Source organism: Falco cherrug, chromosome 7, assembly GCF_023634085.1.
Source record: "Falco cherrug isolate bFalChe1 chromosome 7, bFalChe1.pri, whole genome shotgun sequence".
Classification (NCBI taxonomy): Eukaryota; Metazoa; Chordata; class Aves; order Falconiformes; family Falconidae; genus Falco; species Falco cherrug.
In genome coordinates this window covers 34,037,520-34,060,088 of record NC_073703.1, presented here as the reverse complement: position 1 = coordinate 34,060,088, position 22,569 = coordinate 34,037,520, and positions in this window count along the sequence as shown.

The following is a 22,569-nucleotide window of genomic DNA, read 5'->3' as shown; positions in this document are numbered from 1 at the left end:
TCATTCTGTTAGATTAGCTGGAGTTTGGCCTTGGCTGCAAGAAATTCCTTGTGGGACTTGCCTGGGCCGTGGCAGAGTTTAGCTTGGCTGTTGGTTCTGGGCTGTTGGGAGGGACACAAACTGTGTGACTGAAACATTTCCATGGAGGAAAGGTGAATGCAATGGGGATGGAGTATTGTAGGGTCTTGAAAACCATAAACCACTCCCAATGATGGTGATCCCACCATCCCCTGGACAGCCTAGAGCAGTGCTGTAGTGAAGGAAGGCCTTGGCCATCCTACCCATCTTCTGTCCAGCCTTTCACGTCTTTAAACAGTCAACACCCTGGCCCTGCAGTTTTCAGGGTGTTTGAAGGTGTTTAGTGGAAGAGGGTGGATTTTGGGTGGGCTGTGGCACACTACATGCCAGTGAAACAGGAGAAAACTAGTGGGACGAGTCCGGATGATTTAGTAACATTTCTCTAGCTTTCTCTTACAAAGCACTACGAGTTTTCCTTGCCCATCCTTCTATCCGTGCTGGTTATGAGACAGCCTGCAAGAAGACATTAGCCTCTTCAATCTGAGCCAGTTTTGAGTTATGAGGTCCACAAAGCTGCTTCTGGAAATACACCGCTCTTACTTTCACGACACCCAATAGTTTTAACGGGCTCAGTTAAAAACCAGCCCCCCTTTCCCCTTCAGCTGTTGTTTTGTGGCAGCCGGAGATATTTTGTGCATTTGAAATGGACACCCTTGGGAAGAGCTGTAACCCACTGACCCCAGGGGATGCAGCCAGTGCGCGTCCAGCACCCCACCGCTGGTGGAAGGAGTTAACTGGGGTCAGCAGCCTGTTATTTCCCACCCCCCCAGCTGATAAGGAAAAGGAAGTTGATATTTTCATCCCTGCAACAGCCTAATTAAATAGGAAAATAACACGTTTCTGAAGGTACCCCTCTTTCCTGAAGCTACAAAAGAATTGCTTTGGCTGGCTCTTCTCCTGCCACGCAGGAGCAAGCATTGGTCATCTATTTTGTAAGGAATGAGGCTTTTCCCTGGTGAACAGGCTGGCCGGGAACACCCTGGCACCACTTGGAGACTTGTGCTGTCTGTTCTGAAAAGTTGGTGGTGGAACGGGGCTAACTGGGGAGCAAATGGTCTGTGCTGGCTGCTGCCCCTTGTGCTGTGCCCCAGGGTTTCCTTTGCCCTGTCTCTTCTCGTTCTTCAACCCCAGCCTTGAGCTAAATGTGCTTTCATCTCCCTTTTTTGTTGGCTTTTTTTTTTTTTTTTTATACCAGATGTGAAGTTTAAGGAGGTTTGTGAAGTTCCCAGCCCAATGTTGTTCACTCTTTCCTCCATCCCCCGAGTCCCGGGCAGCCTCTAGCTGCTTCTTCCTACAGGGCTTCACCAGCGAGGCCTAACTGCCATCACTTGCAAGGCTGCAGATGCACGCGAGTGGTGGTGTGCGCTTGGGTCACTCTGGATTTACCCTGCAGTAACTAAAAGCCGATGCTAAACTGTGGCCCTTGCAGCTGGAGTAACTCCCTTTGCTCTTGCAGGTGTCTCTGGACTCATGGCCACCAGAGGAGGACCCCCCCCTCGAGTACCTGCATGTAAATCTCCATGGTTGGCTCATCCCGTTGATGAAAGATGAACCCTCGTCGGGTTCGCTTGACCCATTTTGCACCTCTGTCTTAGCACAAGGTGAGCAGCGCCCGTTCCCTCCGGGGCAGGCATGGCCTTGGTGGCCAACACTGGGGGAGAAGTCTGCCTTGGATGAGGTTGGTCCCACCTGGATGACTGCAGGGCGGGCTCTGGACTCACTGATATGAAATTGCCGCAATTTATGCAGGTTTCCTCCCAAAGGCAGAGGTGCAGCTGCGCTTGGCAGGGTACTTGGGTGTGAGGGTCGCTGGTGCCAGGTGCCTAAATTTCTCTAAAGCAACCCCTGGGAGCCTGCCTGGTCTGTGCAAAACACGGTCCTGCCCCTGCGTGCTCTGGTAAGCGGTGCTTGTGGTGCCACTGAGGTTTTGTATCTAAAATCTGCAGCCATGCGGGAATGAGAAATGAGAATTCCCGCTGATGTCGGTACCGTGGGGATTGTTACCATCCTCCGGCATTTATTTCAGCCGGCCACCTCAACAATCTCATTATTATCTGCACGCGACAGATAAATGAGCATTTCCACGTAGTCAAAGCAAGTATTGATTAAGGCTCGGGCAGCGGCTGATCAATGCAGTGCTGGTTTTCCCCGGTCAGGTGCACAGTGCTGCTCAGCTGGAGGCTGTCCCAAGCGCTCGGGGATTTTGCCCATCATTAACAGTCATATGCACTTGGACAATAAGGGCCTATTATACTGCCTTAATGCGGGGCCAATCTGGGAATTAATTGGGATATTTGGAAGCACCTTAGCTGCTCACGCTGATACAAGGTCCTGAGTTTTCTCTCCTAATCTCCTCCAGGCAACTAGGATCTCCCACAGGTCCTGGTGCTGGATAATGTGCGTAAGCTGGTTACAGTGAATTTGCATGAATAAGCAGGCAATTCTGCTCAGGCTGAATGCAACTTCATTAAGGCCCGGCAATAATTTGAGCTTGCTTATTGCCTGTCCTTTGAACCCTACAAAGGAAGATTTTGAGCAACAATTGACTTTGTGTTTGGGGTCATGAGGACTGCTCCAGCTCCCAGGCAGAGTTTGCCTCTTTAGAAATGTCTTTTCCTCTTTGCTTCCCTCCGCAATCACTCTCTTAAAGTGAATAATTATTGTGGAAAGTTTTATTTGTGGAAAATGTTAACCTTGCTCACAGGTGAGATAACGAAGTGCTGGCTGGCTGCAGAGTGGCATGCCATGAATTAATGGAAGCTCCCTGCCCCTGTGCTCAGCGCACTGGGTGTGCCCATCAAAATCCATGCCTGGAAATCAAATTGGGCTGGGATGGATCCCTGATGGTGGGGTGATTGCTGGGGGGGAGCCAGGTGCATTGGGGTGGTGATGGGGAAGGGGCTGTGGGGATGGGGGAGGTGGAAATTGGCCAGGGAGTATTGGGAGGCAGGGGATGAGCATCTGTGCTTGGGTGGGAGCTGAAGTGGAGCAGTAGGGCAGGGAGGTGCCTGGAAAACCTTTCCCATCTTGCACTGTGCAATCGTGAAAATGAGCTATGCAGCCGCAAGAAATGCAAAGCTTTTTTGGGACTGAGAGAGGAGAGGCAGGGAGAGTAACCCTGGCGGGACGGAGGGTGCAGCAGGGTGAGCTCGGGGATGCTGGGGACAAATCCAGCTCCCTGCAGAACTGTGAACAGAGGGCGAACAGCTCTTGTTACAGCATCAGCTGAACACCACTTTGCTCTCCTGCCTCCTCCTGTGTAGCCAAGCGTTGCGTTTTCCCCGAGAGCGGGGCTGCACGTTCCCTGGATTAATTAGCTGTCATGGACGTGTGGGCTTTGTGACCGCTGTGTTTCCCAGCCAGGCTGGAGCTGCCAGCTCAGGATGGGTGCCCGCTCAGAGCCACGTGTTGGATTTACATTGGGGACTCACCCTGCGCTCAAATGCAAGCATCCGCGGTGGTGGGCAAAGCGCGGATCAGGGTCGGGGCCAGCTTTGGGGTCAGGAGAGATGCCAGTGCTGTACCCGGATACAAGCAGCATTTCATATAAACACCACACAATAAATAATTCCTGCTTTGGAAAGGTTAGCAAGGGCTTATTCCCTCAGAAGAAAATGTGCGCAGGTTGGCCTGGTGAGTAACGTGTTGATGGCTTTCAGCCTTGTACCCAGCCCTCCAGCCCTCCAGCCAAGGAGGTGCCTCCATGCAATGTCTGGGCAGTGTCCTGGCATGAGCAGGGGCAGGAATACCTATTTAATTTTTAGATGAAGCTCAGTCACTTAAGGAAAAGGCTCTTCTCTTTTTTTTTTCCTCCCAGGCTTTTGGGTACGTGTTCTTGCATACACCATGACATATCAGTAGCAATTTTGGGAAAATTACTGCATTTTGCATTAAGAGCAGGCACCGAGCCTTGTTTTCAGGGCTTTGAGATAACTCTTAGACTGAATCACATCCCATTTTGACCAGGCACTGGCAAAATGTCCATGAGGCCGTCCTCAGGAGGGGATTGCCTGTGCTTTCCCTGCTTCTGAGCCAGCTCTGGCCAAATAGGCGTCAAGAGCCATGGGGCCCGTAGAAAAATCCTGAGCTATGAGATGAAACTCAGGTTTCTGGCTAAAATGACCATGTGTAATGATGCTGTACAGTGTCAGGGTTGATAATAAGTGTCTTTCTCCCATTAGCTCAGCTGAGCAGTGCCCAAGCCTGTGTACATCACTCCTACCTTGGTGTTTACACCACAATCTGTGGCTGGTGCCTGGTATAGTGCCAGAAGCAGCAGCCTTCCTCTGGTCTGGCCCTGGTGTAAGCAAAAGCAGGATTTTGGCCCAAATCAGGGAAAAACTAGAGGGATTTTTAAGGGGGGAGCTAGGATCTCTTGAGAGTCTATCATTGCCGTAGAATCTGCTTAACCAGCTGTTTTGCACATCTGCAGGGCTTGCCTGAGCTGAGAAGAAAGGCTGGAGTTTGTCCTCTGTTACTGTGATCGTGGGCTGGCACCGGTGGCTTCAGTGCCCTTTCAATGGCTCCAGCAGCAGGGTGGTGGCAGGAGACAGAATGTCCCATGCCAGTAAGAGCATCAAGGAGGGGACAATCCGGTTTGGGTTGCAGTTGGCCCACGTGTCTTTGTTTTGGGGGTGCCCAGCAGAGACGGGGAGCCAGGAGGAGGCGGAGGGCTACGGCACGGCTGTGCCGGGAGCCCAGCTCCCATCTGGCTGCCTTATCAAGCCCCACACAGCCTCATGTGTCACATTGGTATGTAAATCGCATTAATTGAATTCACTTTGGCTGCGCTTTTGGGAGCAGACAACGACTGAGTCAAAATCTCATTTACATACTGATAAGACACAGTTGAAAAATGATGCCTTCTAATGAATAAAATGTGTGTAACTGGTCCAGCTTGATATTAGCATTAAAGTGTTAATCACTTTGGCATACAAGTTTATAGTGCTGAGTAAATTTGTCTTCAAAGGGTCCTGAAACAGAAATCTATGTTTCTGGACTGCCATAGCAACATATAGACATCTTCATTGTATTTCTTGGTCAGAAAGCAGGTGCCAGCTTCTAATTAAAGCCTAATTTGCAATTTGTGTCCTATTCAGTGTTTTCATGGGAACTTTGATGGCTGATATAGTGGTAAGCAATAACCAGCAGCAAGACTTGAAAGCAGTAATGGAAATTCATCCTCCCCTGGGGCTGCAGGGCTGAGCAGGCACAGGAGAGGGAAAGGGCCAGGGACATGTTGTGACGTGTCTCTAGTCCAGGAGGCTGCTCTCAGCGAGGGAAGACGGAAATCATTGCATGAGAGCTGATGCCAGCCTTGCAGGGGCTGCTAGTCATTCTGTTCCAGCCTCCTCGGGCCAGCTCTGGCCCTCCTTTAAAGACAGATGGAAAAGGCTTCTTCCAATCTCCCAGTTAAAAGATCCAGATTAATGATGCCCACGGAGGTCTCTTGTTGCACATGTTCTCCAGTCTGCCTGCTGACCTGCAGCATCTCCTGCTTCCCAGTCTTCCCCCGTCACCAATCCATCACCTCCTTTTGCTTCTAATTACAGGCTTATGAGCTCTTGACAGCACTAATATCAAGGGTAATTAGCAGCATCAGGTCCATCGGTACACGGACCCACAGTGGAAAGATGTCCTGCTGGAGCTGGCTGCCCTGGGAGCAGAGTATTTTGAGGTGCATGGATCTGGGGGGCCAGCACCGATCTGTAAGAGGAGTTGCTGATGATAAAGTGACGCTGCTCTCCCAGGACTGTGTTTGCTTCTGCTGGCTGGGGGTTTGGAAAGGGACCTGAGGCAGATGGGGCTCAGATCCTGTTGAAATTCAATGCTGCTTCAGATTCCTTTCAGCATTGCAGCCTCTGGCGCTGGCTGAGGAGCTGCGTCTTCCAAAAAGCTCAGCCTGGAGGGTGCAGAGTGCTGCTGCACAGGGGCCAGAAGAGCCGGAGTGGGTCTGCTGAGCCATCAGCTTTTCTGAAGCTGTTTTGCAGCTGCAAACACCGAGTGCCTGCATTCCCTGGCTGTGCTGGGATTTGCATTGCCCATGGGACCCCATCTCTGCTCCTTGCATCTCACTGAAAGTGGGGTGAAAGCCCCTCGGTGTGCTTTGCACCACCCATCAGCTTGTTGTTGGGTTTGTTATTGATAATAACTGGTGTGGCAGCAGATTCCAGGATCAGTGGTCACACCGGGGCTTGCTGAAGGACCACAGGGGTCTCTGCCTTGATGAGGGGACAGTTCACATGGTTGGGCCTGGCAAAAAGGAGACCCAGGATGGGTGGCTGGTCTGGATATGTCAACAACATCTCAGGAAGAATTTTAGCACATGCAACAGGAATGTGCTGCCACGTTGGGTTGGTACCATGGGGTGGCTGGGGACAAGATAACAGGGAAGAAGTCACTTTATATTGTGTCCTTCAAGAGCAAACCACATACACAATCATGGATCACACCAGTGCTGGTGGGGAGGGGTGTCAGGGGGTGTGTCTGTAGTCCAGCTTGTTCCTTGAAATGGGATTTTGCTGGTTTCTGTTGTTTATTTAGCTGAGCCCTGAAAACGCCCAGAGAGGGACATGCCACCCTGGGCCCCTGTTCCAAAACTGCAGCAGCCTCTAGCAGGGAAGTTTTTCCATGCCTCTCTGCTGGCTGCTCCTTCCCATCTCAGCTCAGATTTTCGGCTCTACCAAAGCCAATTTTAGACCAGTCGAGGCTCTAACTCCTGGTACTCAACCTCCTGTCTCTCCCCTTCCTGCTGAATTCATTCCCTCCACAGACACTGTACGGTACATGCTTGCTAAGGTCCTATAATCCATTGTGGAATGTCCCTGCTTTTATAGGAAAAAAAAAAAAAAAAAAAAATCACTGGCTTAACCCGAGCTTTGCTGTGTTTTGCTCTAGGAGATGTTTCAAGTGCATCACGCACATGGCTAAATGTGATGGCAGACATTACCCTCAGCCCCCTAACTCCCCTCTCCATCTCCTCCCAGTTTGGTTACCGTGCAAACAGGTAAATTGCTGCAGGCCTGTTTAGCAGCTGCTAATCTCCTTCCCAAGGGGTTGGATCCCCCTGGGCAGGCCTACAGCCTGCTGATGTCCTGGGACTGTGATCATCTCCTAATAAGCCTGTTCTCCTGATTGCCTTATGGCTTAATTATAGCATGCACAGCCACCAGAGGAGCACCATACGGTTAAGATGCTGCGGCACCTTGCAGGAGACCTGATTGTAGAGCTGACCTCTCCCCTTGGCTTATCTCCTGCAACCCCATGGGAATCAGGAGTAGCACCACCAGCCTGGATTGCCCCTAGGAGCTGGCACTGGGGCCAGTGGGATGGTTTTAGCAGGAACCTGGGTGATGGGCTGTGCTTTTATCAAGCTTTCTCTTTTGGGCTCAGGGCCCTGGCAGCAGTCGGACTACAAATTAGAAATACAGGTGAAGATGGCAAGTGAATGGGTTTGCACACAGCCAACTGATGCTGCTTATGCCCTGTGAGTGAATCCCTAACTAATGGTCCAGAAAAAAAGGGGGATGTATGTGTGGTTGTTTATGTGACCTAAGATTTCAGCTGACAATTTTCTATTTGGTGGTATTTCCTCCACCACATGGAGCCATGCTGATGTCTTTGCTGGGAGTCCTTCCTAACCAGTGAGCACTTTTCACGTAGTGTGAAAATCATCCTGGTCTGATGTACGTGCACAAGCAGATATATAGACATCATACATCCTGAAGCCAGGGTGAAAATCCCAATAAATAGGTGTGGCACACTTAGATGTTCCACTGAATCCACAAAATAGATCTGGAATGTCTGAAAGCAATGGAAAAAAAAACCACCCACCCCCAAAAACCACCTAAAACTTTGATCACATAACAGGAAAAGAATAGCCTGAGGCTCTGTCCACCTATTTCTATCAGTGAGTGGAAAATACTCTGCTCCAGGAATCCGCCTCTTTCCTGCTTGCTGGGGGATGTAGCTGCAAGTGCTGTCCACAGGGAATATCCTGTTTACCTAAACCCCCACTCTCCACCGGCAAGCTGTATGTTCCAACAAGCGTTGCTACCATTTGAGTGAGATCTCCTAGGGAGCTGAAATAGTTGTCCTAATAAGTAATTATTAATATAAGGCTTTTTGGCGAAGTACTGGCAGGATAAGAGATGTAGGAAATCGCTGCAGCCACCGGAGCAGGAGCACCTGCTCTCAGCGAGTGGGGTGGTGGCATTCAGTGGCCACGATGGCTTCTCTGAACCTGGCGGCTTCTCTGAATCTGGCACCTCCTCTCCATCCCACTCAGTGCCTGCTCCAGGTGATGCCCCAGGATCTGTCACACCTTTTCCTGCCAGGTAATTCCCAGGGGCTCGGTTCAAACCCTCATGGGAATGTTTGCTTTGGTACACCCCGAAATCGCTTTAAAACATCTGGCTTTAAGCCTGCTTGGCTTTGTGTGGTCTTATGAGCCTAAGTCATTTAGGCCATTAAAAAAGCTTTTCCCCAAGGGTTTAGTGCTGCTTCCCGTCACTGGGGACGGGCTGGGGAGCATGCGAGCAAGGGACGTCAGCTCACCATGGAGAGAGAGTTATTTGGGTCCTGGGGTTTCTGCCAGCTGGAGTTACGTCTTGTTCTAGCCCAAACATCCCTAACCACATGATAAATATTATCAGTGTTATTAGAATATTTTAACAGAGCCTGAAATGTTTGAGACCTGTTACGGCACTGAGCTAAGCATTTTAATGCGGCGTTAGGAACAGGAGCTCTCTGTTCTTAGCACAAACTGGGTGATTTTTTTTTATTCCTAAAGCAATTTGCCACAGACAGGGGACATGCCGGTGCACAATGGACCCGGACCAGCCCTGCCAGAGGGTCTGTGATGGCACCAGTGAGGTCCTGTGTGGGTCCTTCCCTAGTTCCATGTGGTTCATGTTTCAGACTTCCCTAGGTCCATGTGGGGCACTTTGTGGGTCTGAACGTAGCTGGAAAGGAAGGAAAGGGGAGCTGCTATTTTCCAGGCATGGAGGAATACGGCCGTGTGTGAGGGGAGAATATGGCATCATGGGATGAAGGCACAACATCTGGGATGCAGCCTTTCCCACAGAGCCAAGAGCTGATCCAGCCATGAGCTCAGCTCATCTTCCCAAAAGCCATGGCTTCAGCTCATCTTCCCAAAAGCTCGGAGTCGAGAACATGGTGCTGAAACACCCGTTATGCACAGACTTGAAACCCATGATTTCATGGAGCAGTTACTTCTCCAAGCATTTTGGTGCCTAAACCAGTGTCTGACATCTTGGGATCTGTGTCTAGAGTATATTATGGGCTCGTGACATCAACCGACAATTAGATCCAACTCGGGTGGACTCGGCCTCTCCTCCTCTGCTACCAGAACAGAGGCAGATGGCAACAGTGTGGCTGTGGAGGCAACAGTATTTAACCCACCTAATTCAAAGCTTGAGCTCGAAGAAGACCTCCAGAGAGAGAACAGCGGTCCTTGAGAGTTTTGCTCATCAGTGCTTCGTGCTGGGATGCAGCATGTGATTTGCAAGCGCAGAGCAGCCAGCACAGCACGGCCTGGACCACTCCCCATAGGTGTGTGCTCACTTGTTGAGGTCTTTTGTCCCTCTCTAGTTTAGCAGCTATCTTCTGGCCTGCAACCAGATGCCTTCCACAAAGGAGCCAGTCTGCAGGTGTGACAAAAGTAACGGTATTGCTCAAGAGCAAATATTTGCAAAATAGAGCAAAGCCGACTCCACAATGGTGCTGTGACTCACTTGGTTCTTTAGGCTCATGAGGAATAGTTGTCATGTGATGCTGAATGTGTGGTTCAAAGGTAGATCTCTTGTTTTTTTGCTAAAGGGAGAGTGTTTGGGATTGACTCTATGTATACCCTATTAGTTCACATCGGAAATTTTTATTGCCTGTTTCCTCTCCTATGTGACTATAGAAATAACACAAGGTGTCTCCTTTCTGTCTGCAAAAGCAATAGTGGGGTTTTTCCCACTGCCTGGGAAAGGCTGTCTTAGTGCTGTTGTGGAGCAAGGACCCTTAAACACCAGTTGTCACAGGCAGCATCTTTTCAATACAGGTGAGTGGCCATCTCCGATAGCTTTATCTGTGTCAGATCAAGGATGAAGTTTCACCCAGCATCTGCAGAACCATCTGCAGGCACTGTTGCCATGACCCAGCTGTATGTTTTCATTCCCTGGGGCCAGAGATCGCTCCTGTTTGCTGTATTCACTGTGTCATGCAAGGGTGTCCACTGCATGGCAGAACATGCCCCACCTGAGGGGGTCAGTGCCAACTCAGTCAATCCCTGCCGCTCCTGGTGGTGCTCCCAGCGAACATAGCAGGATCTCAAAGAAAAACACCCTAGTGCTTTTGAAAGTGCATTAATGCCAGATACTCCTCCAGCTGCTTCTTCAGTAGGAAAATCCTGTCCATAAACACCTGCTCAACTCTTCTCCACCCTCTGCTCTACAGCTCCCCTTGCAGAAGATGGAGGAAGCTCAGCCAGGAGAGAGGACATCATCTGGAGCCTCACAAAGGCAGGTGCAGCCTGGGACCAGTGGCTTGAGTCCCAGCGAGGAATTCAGGTAGAGCTCAGTAAACGTTATGTCTATTACGAGCTTGGCTGCTTTTTAATTGAAGGGGAGCCTATGTTCTCAGTTATTTGCTGAAGAGTTTTGGGTGGCAGTTGACTAGAAATGCAGATTTTCAGCTTTTGTGCTTGCGAGAAACATAGGTGATGTGAAACTTCCAATGTGAAGGAGCAAACACACCTTCCTGTGGGTTTCATCTTCTGCTTGCAAAGGGATCTTTGAATGAGTGGGATGGAGACCACCAAATGCTTCCTCAAGGAGATCCATGGGTGGATGGGGAGGGCTCAGCCTGTGACTCACTGGCCCCATTAGCCATGCTGACACCAGGGTGCAGAAAATGGAGGAAATGTGTCCTTTGCAGGTGGGTTTTCATTTCTTTCTGGAGTAAGGCAAAGATAAGAGGGAGGCAGGATCCACATGAAGGCCTTGTGGTGGAGGTAGATGTCTGAGCATGCTCTGAGTGACAAAATCTCCTGGCTTATGTGCTGACAGGGGTGTGTGTGCTGGAAGAGCAGAACAGACCTAGCATGCAAATATTTACTCTGCCTTGAGCAGGTTAACAGACACTGTGAGCCTTTGTCTTATTTTATTCAATCCTTCAGTCTGGCTTGGTTCAGGTTTGGTAATATGGGATGTCTTTTTAAATTTAGGGCTGTTTCCTCTCTGTCTGTCCAGCTGGAAACATGGTTTCAAAAGAGGATGGGGTTATCCCCATCTCATGCCATGGTCTCTTGCTTGAAAGGTCCTGCGTCTCTCCCTGGTGCCCCAGCATGCAATCCCGCCTCGGGGCAGAATGGCCTCCTGAAATGTCTGCGACATGCTGGTGGGCTGTGGTGGTGCTCTGGCTGGAGGAGGATGGGGCTCAGTGCTGGGGTGGGAGCCTGGGGGCTGCACTCATGGACCTCCTGCAGGTTTGCTCTTCTGGAGGCTGTGGCTCACTGCTCTATGTCCTCCAGTCCTCTGCAGCTTCTGATCCAGCTCCACTCAGAGTTGTATGTGTTTTTTCCTCCCTCCCTTCACTAGTGTCACACCCATTTTAAGAGATGTAGGGTCAGATACCTCATATGCATCATGTGCTTCTTCCACCGGTGCTAAACAGTGGTCAGGGCTGATCCCTGGCCCTGGAAGAAAGCAAAAAGTGACGGGGAACACCTCTGTCATATTCAGAGTTTGCTGTCCCAAATAAGAACCTCCAAATCTGGAAGCCCAGATTTAAACTTACTTAGTTTAAGGTGAGACAGAAGATCCTACTAAACGCACCTGGAGAGCACAAAGCATGGTCATACAGGTAGAGAAAGACCGGGGATGCACAGATTTTAGCAGAAATAAGTAAAGGTGGAAGGCTGAGTCCTAATATCCGGACTTTGTCAAACACCACCGGCCAAGGATGTGCTGATTTCTCCCCCACGTCTGTGGAGACGTGAATTTCAGTTTGGTTTTGGTTTCAGTCTGAGGTACTTGGTCTGTTAGGAGAGCGATGGCTAAGGGAGCAACGTGGGGAAGTCATCGGCCCCTGCAAAAGCCAGGTAAGGACAGTCTGACTTTCCGTCTTGTTTTTGCCTAGCAAGGAGGCCACGTGGTGGGGTTAACTGCCAAGCTGTCCCTAAAATCCAGGTGGGTTTGATCTGGAGTTTATTCTCAGTTCAATCCCTGCTTTAGTTTGAAGTCCTGGTTTTAGGAACTGGGTTCAGACTCAGCTTATTCTGAAATTTGGTCAAGTATTTCTGATTTTGGCTTATTTCCCATTTTAATGTTGGTTTTAGTTGGAGAAGAGCTAAGGGTCTGACCCAATGCCTGCTGAAGTCTGATGGAGCTTGGAATTCGCTTGATACCAGGCTGGCCTGTGGGCAGACAGTCTGCCAGCAGATCCAAGCCCAAACCTGCTCTCCTTTACCCCTCTGTAAAGCCAAAATTGAGCCAAAGGAAGAACAGTCCTCCAGGCATAGAGCCTTCTCCAGGGACAGGATTTGGCAAGCTGTAAATAGGCAGCACATCCAAACCCCTCCTGGGGGAGCAAGCGATATTACAGCCACACTCAATAGACTCCAACTGCAGCCACAATTACTTTTCACACCTTTTTAGGCACTCGTATTGTCATCTTGGTGTCTTATTCAACACTGTCAAACAAAACTCTTTCTTTCCAAGTCACAAGTGGGGCTTAAACTGAAGGGCTGGTTGACTCCACTGCAGAAAGACACTTTTATGGCACATTTTTGTTGCCACAAAACCTGTCTGAAATAATGAGACTCATGAAAGGATATGACCTAAACTATAAAATGCACTTATTAAAGTTGTATGATAAATCAGGGAAGGACACGCTTGCCTCTTTCTAAGGAACTGCATGCAGCTGGACAAGAAATCGAGGCAAGACAGATTGATTTCTGGTGTGTGGCTCTCTCCCAGCTGGGGGTAAAGAATTATCACAGGTCAAATTGCTCACAAACTTCTGTCAAGGAATATATATGTCTAGCCTAAATGTCAGGCTAGGGGAAAGAAAGCCTGAGCAATGTGTTCCTGCTATCTCCCAGCATGGCTGATTTAATTAGTTATCTCCCACCCTCTCTGCTCTTGTGTCTGGATGCTGCTTTTTTGCCCCTTCTTTTTCCCCTGCTAAGAAACTAAGTGGCAGGTCTCTAGCAAGATGCCCTCCTGTCAAGTCAGGTGCCCCAGCTCCCAATTGTCAAGGTCTGCTGCTTAATTTCCACCCGTGTTTCTGACATTGATGTTGGTGCGTTCAGTTCTGCCGCAGGGGGTACCCAGAAATGCATGGACCAGATTTGGAGAGATTTAGGTAAGTAAAGTAGGATGATCTGCTCAAGGTGAGGCAGGGCAGTCTGTTAGGGTTTAATTTGATTTTCTGCAGTCTCACGCTAACGTTGCACTCAGCAGACAGGGAGCAGCCACCTGTCCGGTGGGCTGGAGGGGCCTGGGTGTTGGTGGTGGTAACAGCCTTCTTGCTGAGTGATTAACTGCGCCAACAGAAGGAGGGGGGAAGAAAAAAGTTTTGGGTTTTTGTTGTTGTTGTTGCTAAAAATATGTTCTCATTCTTCAAATGCTTGGGAATCTTTTTTTAACCCACTCAAATGGTTTATTCTTCTGCAAAAGGTCTGGCTGGAGGGGAGGCTCCCGGATTAACTTTCACCAACAGTGAGCTGTAACGGGGAGCAAAGCAAGGAACCGTTAAGGAGCTGTGGGATGCTACAGCGCCTGTGATGGGAAGGCTAAGAGGTGTGAAGTTAAAGCAGTTTGTATATGGAGGGATCAGGCAAGGTTTTCTCAAATCCTGGAATACCAAAACAGCACCAAAATGACCTCACGTCCCCATGAGGGTTGAGGCTGAGCCCTCCTGTCCATGCAGGGCTTACGTCAGGGCCAGTTAAGGTGCAGGAGCTGCATCTCTTCCCTTCAATTCCTCATGGCACTAAGACACCTCAGTTCTTAGCTGCCAAGTAATTTTCTTTTGGGTAATGCAATAGCGTATGGAAGAGCCTCTTATTTGCCAGTAGCAAGAGACTCAGCAAGCACTAATTGGACAAATGAGGCTCCAGGGATTTACAAACTAAGCAGATGAATATGCAGTTGGGGAAATAAGGCAAACAAGGCTCTGAGCCACCCTGAAGGACACCTGGGATGGCACTTTGCTCCTGAAAGCGAAGGGGCACGTGCTGCCTTTCCCAGCTGCAGCAGCGTTAGGGACCATTCTGTTCAGAGAAGTCCTTCCTTCCCTGCAAACCGTCTCCCACCACTGCTTTCACAGGAGCATCTCTGATGAACAGATTTGTTTTAGTCTGAGGATGCACAGACTGCACAGTGCAGCAGGTATTTGGAAATATTTCCCAGGTTTTTGGCACCCTTCCCAGCTCATGTTACCCACAGGGACAGGATGCCATCGGTTCTCAGTGTTGGCTACTGTGCTGGGAGGAAGACTTTCTAGCTCTTCACCTGTTCACAGCCTAAAAGCTGGGAAAGGAGGAGGGAATGGGTGGAAAAGCAGGAAAGCAAAGGTCATTATGGGAGAAAATTGTTCCTTTTTTTCTTTTTTTCCCCCTCAAATATTCCTTTTGAAAGAATATCCTGAGCTATGCTGGGCTCCAGCAGGTCTTTTGAAAGCTCACCCTTGCAGCTATGGGACATCAGCCTAGCCGTGCTCTGTGCTGGCCTCCAGTGAGCCCAGCCACCGCTCGCCAGCAAGCCAGCTCCTGACCCGGGAAGGCAAGGGCAAATCTCCCATGTGTGCATGGGACCTGGGTGGAAACTGTTCTATATCTCAGGGGAGGCTGATGGCAGAATCTTGACAGCCACTGCCTGTCCCAGCCACGCACAGGCATGGGCTTGGGCTCACCAGTGAGACAAGGGGCTGCGGTAGAGCAGGAGAGCAGAGTCACAGGTCTTTGCTAAGCCATGGGGGCAGCGCGGGGTTTGGGGCTGAAGGAGGAAGAGGAGGAGGGCAAAAGGAAGGTGAAGAGATGGCAGTGATGAATGCCCCCTCCCTTCTCCTTGTGGCCCCATGGCCAGCTCGTTCTTTGGGGGCACAGCTTCATCTCTGTGGTCTGAGGGATCATTTGATGCTGCCTCCCCACTTGGTCTGTGCAGGAAGACAGATTGGACTGTGATTTCCAATATGCATGACACAAAGAGGTGGAGTGCTTAAAAACATTGGGGTTTGACCCCTTCCAGACATAATTCATTACCAGTTCACTTTTCCTTCCTTTAACGCTGCCCTTTCCAGCAACCCTTCCATAGGGAGGAGTGTTTATTGCACCACCATCAAAACACAGCATATCCTCAAACTGCAAAGTCTCCGGGCGGGAGGTCTGCTGTTCTCCACGGCTGGGGCTTGCTCCATGACCTGGGTACCGTAAAATGAATAATAAGGTGTCGTGTTTAATCAGTGTCTGGGGCTGAAAACTCCTGGTCCTGCAGCACTTGGATGTAACACCGGGAATGCCCCCGAGAGGACAGCCAAGAAATGACTGATGGTGTCGAGTACGTTACTGCAAGTCCTTCTCATAGAAATAAGTGGTCCTGGCTGGAGTTTGGATGATAGATCACTGCATTTTTCTGTAGTGCATTAGCACTTGATCTCAGAGGTCGGGCCAGAAAATAACCTTCTCCCTCTAATTGACATGCAAAGTTACTGCTGTGTATTAATTTGAATTGGGGCTGAACTTTGAGCACCATAGCTGAGATCAGAAAAATGGAGAGTGGTAAATCTGCAGTAAATTGCTTGGATATTTATAGGCTTTCATATGTGAAACATATTTTTTTTTTTTTAAATGTAGTCCATAGGATAGCCTGGCTTTCTGCCAATGGCCAGGGTCAAAAAGTCCATAGCTTAGTCTGGTTGAAGCAGGAAATACGGCATGGCTTTAACTACATGGAGAGCTAACCAGGATGGGAGAGGTGGCTGTTGTCTGCATTTTCATGGCTTTAAAAATGAATGGGCTGGTTTCACTGTGAGACTGATCAGTGAGGAGGGGAAATGCTGAGGCTGGAGTGACACTGGATGGTAAATGGAGGACCCCAATACTCTCCAACTTCTTGTAGTTAAAGAGCATAAATCAGCCAGGTGAGACACTGCTTTTAAAATCTGAGAAAAAGAGTAACGAAGGGGCTCTTTTCCCAGCATCCGAGCCTTTGTTTGCACCCAGTTAATGTTTTCATGCTTTCTTCTGCAGTTCTGATGGCCAGAAATGTGTTAGAAGAGAAGATGTCTTCTTCACATGGCCCCAGATGGTGCGGTACTCACAAAGAAACCATGAGTGCTGGTGTGGCACTGAGGGGAACGGGTGAACATCCCTTTAGTTTTGGGGAGCACCTCCTTGTTTTTGTGGTACATCAGGGCTTTAGGCGCTGGGGACCAAGGAAAAGCACCCAAACCTGGGAGACCTGCTATCACCAATATCTTCTGCACTGGGGTTTTCACTTGAGGTAGGACCTGTCAGCTAACCCAAAATGCAAAACTGGCTAAAGGTGAGATGAACTACATACAGTGTAAAGAAATGATGTGATCACCCCTTTCCTTCAGTCTGCATTCAAAATAACCCAGGCTTGTAAAGAAAAGTATTCCAGATCCTCTCTGGAACCTAGGAACTGTGAACCTCAGGAACTGCCTGGCTTCATTTTTGCATGACTGAAGGAGCTCTTCATTATGTCTTCCAAAATAATGGGAGAAGTCAAAAGGAGAAAAACATAATGAAGGCAGCTGATGTAAACATAGCTGTGCCTTTCTACAGGTCTCTATAGTTAGCTGCTCTCATTAATCATTGCTGTATCCAAGGTCTTATGAATTCCAACAATTATTTTCTTTGTGTACTTTTCTTGGGAGGAGGACAACGACTAATTGGTCCTGGGTTTTGTTATGGCTCCTGGGTACCACAGGAGCCAGCAACATGCCTCTGGCCAGGCTGTGTGCGGGCACAGGCTTGCAGAGGGCGAGTCCATAGAAGTGGCTGTTGCAATGAGAAGGAAGAGGACTTTCACCTCTGGGGTTGGGGATGGGGAATCTGGGGAGATTTTCACCTTTTTGGGGGTGGGAATATGTTAGAACTGGTCTTGAGGGAGCAGTGTCATGGACACCCCTTTAGCTTTCAGAAATGCCCTTTCCATCCAAGACATCTGCAGATGTCCATGACCTGAAGCATGGCTGTTTGCTTGACCTATTTTTCTATTTATGACTCGTTTTGCTATTTTTCTCGCCCGAGTCATGTGCCATTCTGGTCACATTGAGTGTGAGACACATTGTGAGCTACTGCACAGTTGGGGCTGTACCACACTGCAAACACCACCATCTCCCCCAGTGCTTCCCTCTCCCCTTCCCCTATTATAATTGAATCACAAAGCCTGATAGTAGCATACCCATTGTAGTAACACACAGCACTCCAGTAGCCTGCTCGTGCTAGTAAACAGGACTGCTACAAGTAGCTTTCCCCAACAGGCATTTGCTGGAGAAAATCAGTCTGGTTACCTCTCCATGCCCAGATGCATTCTGTGCAGCATGTGGAGAGCATTTCAGGTATCTCCAGCTATAGCATGCACATCAGGCTGATTATTATTATTGGCGATTACAGTAGCAACACCAATGATAATAAATGTAATAAATATTAAAATCACTACTACTACTACTACTACTATTATTATTATTATTATTATTATTATTATTATTATTATTCTACCACCATTCCTGACCTCAGGAGGAGCTGCTGCAGCCAATTTGAGCCTGAGCACAGAGCAGAAATGAGCTGCTGCAGCAGTGAGCAGATGCTGGGACTGAGGGAGGGCGCATCGGGCAGTGCCTTCATCTTTGAAAGCTGGAATGATGCTGTGTCCTGGTTCGAGTGATTAATGAGCCCTGACTCCACAGCAGTCGAGCAGCGTGGGGTGGGTGGGTGCCCCTCAGCCTTCTGCTCTGGTTCTACAAGATGCCTGGTCTTTGATGAAGCCTCAGGGTTTGACATTTTGGGGTGGCTGTGGCTCCTAGCTGGCAGTTCGGGAAGCCCAGTGGCTAATGCTGGCCTCCAGAGACCCTGATTCATTACAGATGATGTGCAGGGGGTGCAGCTGGGCTGGATGCGATGTTAGGGGACCAGGTGCACATTATCGCCCATGGTGGGCTATTTGGTTGATGAATTGACTCATGTTGAAGGGAGTCTGCTCTCAACCCCAGTAAACCAAGACTTTGCCCAGTAACTGACAGCTTGGTTTGACCAACTGAACCTATATTTAGACAAATGCACTTGTATAAGTGACCAGCGGGAAGGCAACCCTCCCCACGTCCATACTGCAGCCTTGGTCTGGCCCACATTTAATTTTTTGAGGTTATACTGTGGTAAAAACATTTCTGTAGATGTTCTCCAGTCTTTGCCTCCACCTTTTGCTCCCCACCCTCCTGCCTGGGTATTTTTTGGTCTGGACTTCCAGGTCACGGTGAATTTGTACAGTAGGTTTCTGTTGTTGTTTGACTTGCGCCAAAGAGGGAGGGCTCTACCATTTTCACTTTGTGAATCCTGCTGGGACATGATAGAGCGTTTTAGAAGATGCTATTTAATTAAAACACCAACAACTGGAATTTCTGGAAAAACATCAGAGGTTCTCATAAATTATCCCAGTCTCCCGTATTTCACACTCCCAATGTTCTACCTTTTGTTTAGTCCATATTATTTGGGACCATGTTTCAGGGGAATACTGATGGGCAAAGCATGTTCCTAGCTCTGACTGGCTTACTTACAAATTACCCTTTAATCAAGAGATTTGATATTAATTAATAATTCATAGACTGCTCTTAGGATAAAATTGCATAATAATGTCTTTGATGCAGCCCAAAGTGTCCATTGTAGATGGCATAAAATGTTAATTAGCAGGAAAAGCAGTTAGGAGAAAACTCTTTTAATTATGTAATAGGCCTCATTACAATGGGTAATCAACAACGCTTCCAAATTAGCCCACTGACAGCATTTATCTATACATAGCAAATAAACTTTTGTTTGCAGAAAATACATTTGAATAGTCAGTTTCTTAATTGCTTTCAGGCAGTTTTAAAGTCATTGCAGTCTCTAGCAATATTTTATAAAGGGCCATGCTTCTCAGCTGAACGGGCCGCATGTAAAGCTGAGAGAATAATGGGGAAAATTGTTCACAAATATTTGTTCAGATATGCAAGCAAATTTCAGTTTGACCTTTTATAGGACCCTCATCTGAATATTGGAGCATTTTGCTGACAGCGGTGCCCGGAGGAAAATGTAAAACATCAGTGCATGAATATCCCTTGAATTTCACATTAGGTTGCCTGGCTGACACTGGCTGCTTTGTTGATGAGTTGCATAAATCACCCAGTTGGGCAACTGCAAACTGGGCCATGTGGCCAATACGGCCAACAAGACCCAAGAGTGGGCAGGAAGACCTGGTCGGAAGCTGCTTATAAATTGAGCTTTCCCTGTGAAGGAAAACGGGAAGGAGCTCAACAAGCAGATGCCGCATTTGTAATCTGTGTCCCCAGCTGACTCGTCTAAGCCAGAGTCTAGTGGTGTGAAGGGTTTTGTGCTGGGGTGGCTGAAATGAGTCAATTAACCCAAAGTCAATGCCACATCTCAATTTGCACCTTGAAGCATTTTGCTGTTTCTGCCTTGATTTTGAGAGTTATCTGTGCTTCTTCAGGCGTGTCTGCAATCCTTATTTCTCTTGAAAGTCAGCCAAATCTAGGACTTTACTAGGTTCCGTAGACAGGTATGATCCAGCTGGGTGCAGTTCAGACCTTTTGGGCATGGATGAAGGAGTTATCATGTCGCAGCCGCAGTCCAGTCCGGCAAACCTTCATCTCTCACTACAAATAATTAGCAGTGGTAATAATATCCTGCAGTCAGTTGCTAAGCAGTACTAATGGCTGCTGATCTTCCTCAAAGGGATGGCATGAATCCTTGGGATACGACGACCTTTACTTGTTCTCTATGGTCCTGCTTGTAATTCTCCTTTTAATATTGTACAATACCGATAGCCCAAGTTTATCCATATTGTCGAACAGACGGATACTCTATTATTAGATTTGTTCTTGCTATATTACACCTAGCTATATTGGCCGAATGTAATTTATAGTCTCTAAAATCTGCGGACACGGATTTCTGCCTCCTTCAGTGTCTGGTCATTTCTATTCATTTCATCTCTGGAATCTAATGTAATAAAATTATAAAAGGCTCTAACTCCTCAGCATTTAATCAGCTTAGCATGAGAGAATTACATCAGCAGCCCTTAGGTGTACTTTATCCTGCAAAGGAAATCTCACATTAGGACACAATCTCATTATTTTGACTACTAAGGATTGCATGAGTTTCTTAAAAGCCACCAAGAATACAGAAGACTTGAGATAGGCTGCATCTTTATTTATGATAGATAAAGAGCAGGAGGGTTTTGCTTTGCCAGCAAGGCCAGCTGGAGGGGTAACCTGGGCTCAGAGCCAGCATCCTGGATCCTTTACTAAGATCCCCATGTGGCCCAGAGTCCTGGACAGGATAGTATTTAGGGGTGGGTAGATACCTGGGAGCCCCGTTCCCATCCCTGTTCAAGGCACTTTCCATGCTCGCAAGAAGAGCTCTGGATCGATCCTGTGTGCAGCAGGGGATTTACCAGGGACTTTAGTACCCTCCTAACTTAGAAAGGCATTTGTTCCTTGCTAAAGAGATGCTGGTGCCTCCTCTCTCTGCTCTTGATCTCAGCTTCTAGAAAACCTCTTCCTGGGTTACATCCCACCCACATACCTGGGTTTCTCACCCTGAAAGGATGAAGCTATTTCTGGAAAGCTCCCTATGCCCTGCACAGGTCTGTGTGTCTCTCCTTCCCTGAGCCTGGCTCTGGCCATGGGCTGCTTAATTCAGTGTACTGGCTTGTAGGGCATTGGTGGGGCAATTTTTTGCCTCCATTGGGTCTGGAGAAATCACAAGTTTTACTTTATTGTCTTTTTCATATCAAATTTCTCTATTTCAGCCTGCAAAATTTCAGCAACTGGGACAATAAGGTGGTTCTTATTGCCCAAAGAGATGGCGCTGCCATCTCCATGCAAGGGAAGAGATGTTCCAAAGGGTGATGGATCATGCTCACCCACCCAGGGCTGCACGGAAGCTCTGCGGTGAAGCAGGAGACTAAACCCAGGTCTTCTCTGGGTTACAGTATTGCAAAGCCACCATGCCCCACATCTGCTCTCCAGCCCTGCCTGTGGGTGGCTGAAGCTGGGTGAAAATAGGATTTCCAAGACTATTTTTGGTGCATCCAGATGTAGGCTTGGCTGAGAGGTGGAGGGAAAGGAAGAGGCAGAAAGGGAGAGAAAGAAGCTGTTTAATATAACATCGGGATTACGGGAGTTTTACTCTCTGGGCATGTTGAGGCCAGGGTTCTCCAGACGTGTCCTTCTCTCCCACCTCACAGATCCGTGCTGCCCTGATCCCGCAGGATGGTGTTCCAGCCTCTCTGGGCATCAGTGTTATTTTAAAAGAAAACAGCTTGCTTGTTTTCCAGCCCAAGCTGGCTCAGCCAAGCTCAGCCCCTCTAACCACAGTCTGGGCATTTATTTTTGTCCTCCAGACTTTCTGAGGCATTTCTTGGGATTGTTTGTCTGGTTCTTGCTGGGACTGATGGAACATGATAAAAATAGAAAGGAGTCCCAGGCTTGGGTTCATTCTTCTGAAAAATTCACAATGAAAGCTAACACAAGGCTCAAGGCACCCAGGCAGGGTCTCAGTGCCAGGGCAGGATACCTGATATGTCTTGGAGCCATGCATGGGGCCCGGCTGATTGAATACAGCTCGTTAGGGTGGCTTCCAGCTTGCCCTTGGGGCTGAGTTCAAAATACAGATTTGTTAAAATATTTAAGAAATTGAGTCTCCAGCTTCAGGGCAGGCATTGAGGGCTAAAATGGGTTGGAATGTAGAGTGGAGCCATCTCCATTATCACGTTGACTCCAAAACCTGGGGCTTAAATTATGATATCAACCATGATGAGACTTGCACCTCAGTTGGAGGGTAGGTGACACTGAGTCCTGTTTCCTCAATGCCTTTGGTAATGTCAACGTTAAGGGAAAGTACTGGACTGTCAGAGCTCACGTTTTGTTTCACAGGCTGGTGCACCACATCAGAGTGTCTCCACGTCATGCCTGGAGCCAGGTGGCCAACATCTGCTCCATGTTTGTCGTGTTATCCTCTCCTCTGGGAGTGAGAGGAGCAGTCACTCGTGTTGTTTTGTTTCTGTTAATTTGAGAATGTGTTGTTTTGCCTTGCTGAGGTAAGCAAATGCCCTTTGCACGCGATGGGGAGGTCTGTGATGGTTCCTGGAGGAGTTCATCCCCATCGCCAATGACTCCCCTGAGAAAGCACTGCTAATGCACAGCTGAGCTCTGCCCTTCTGCCAGCAACATCACTGGCAAACA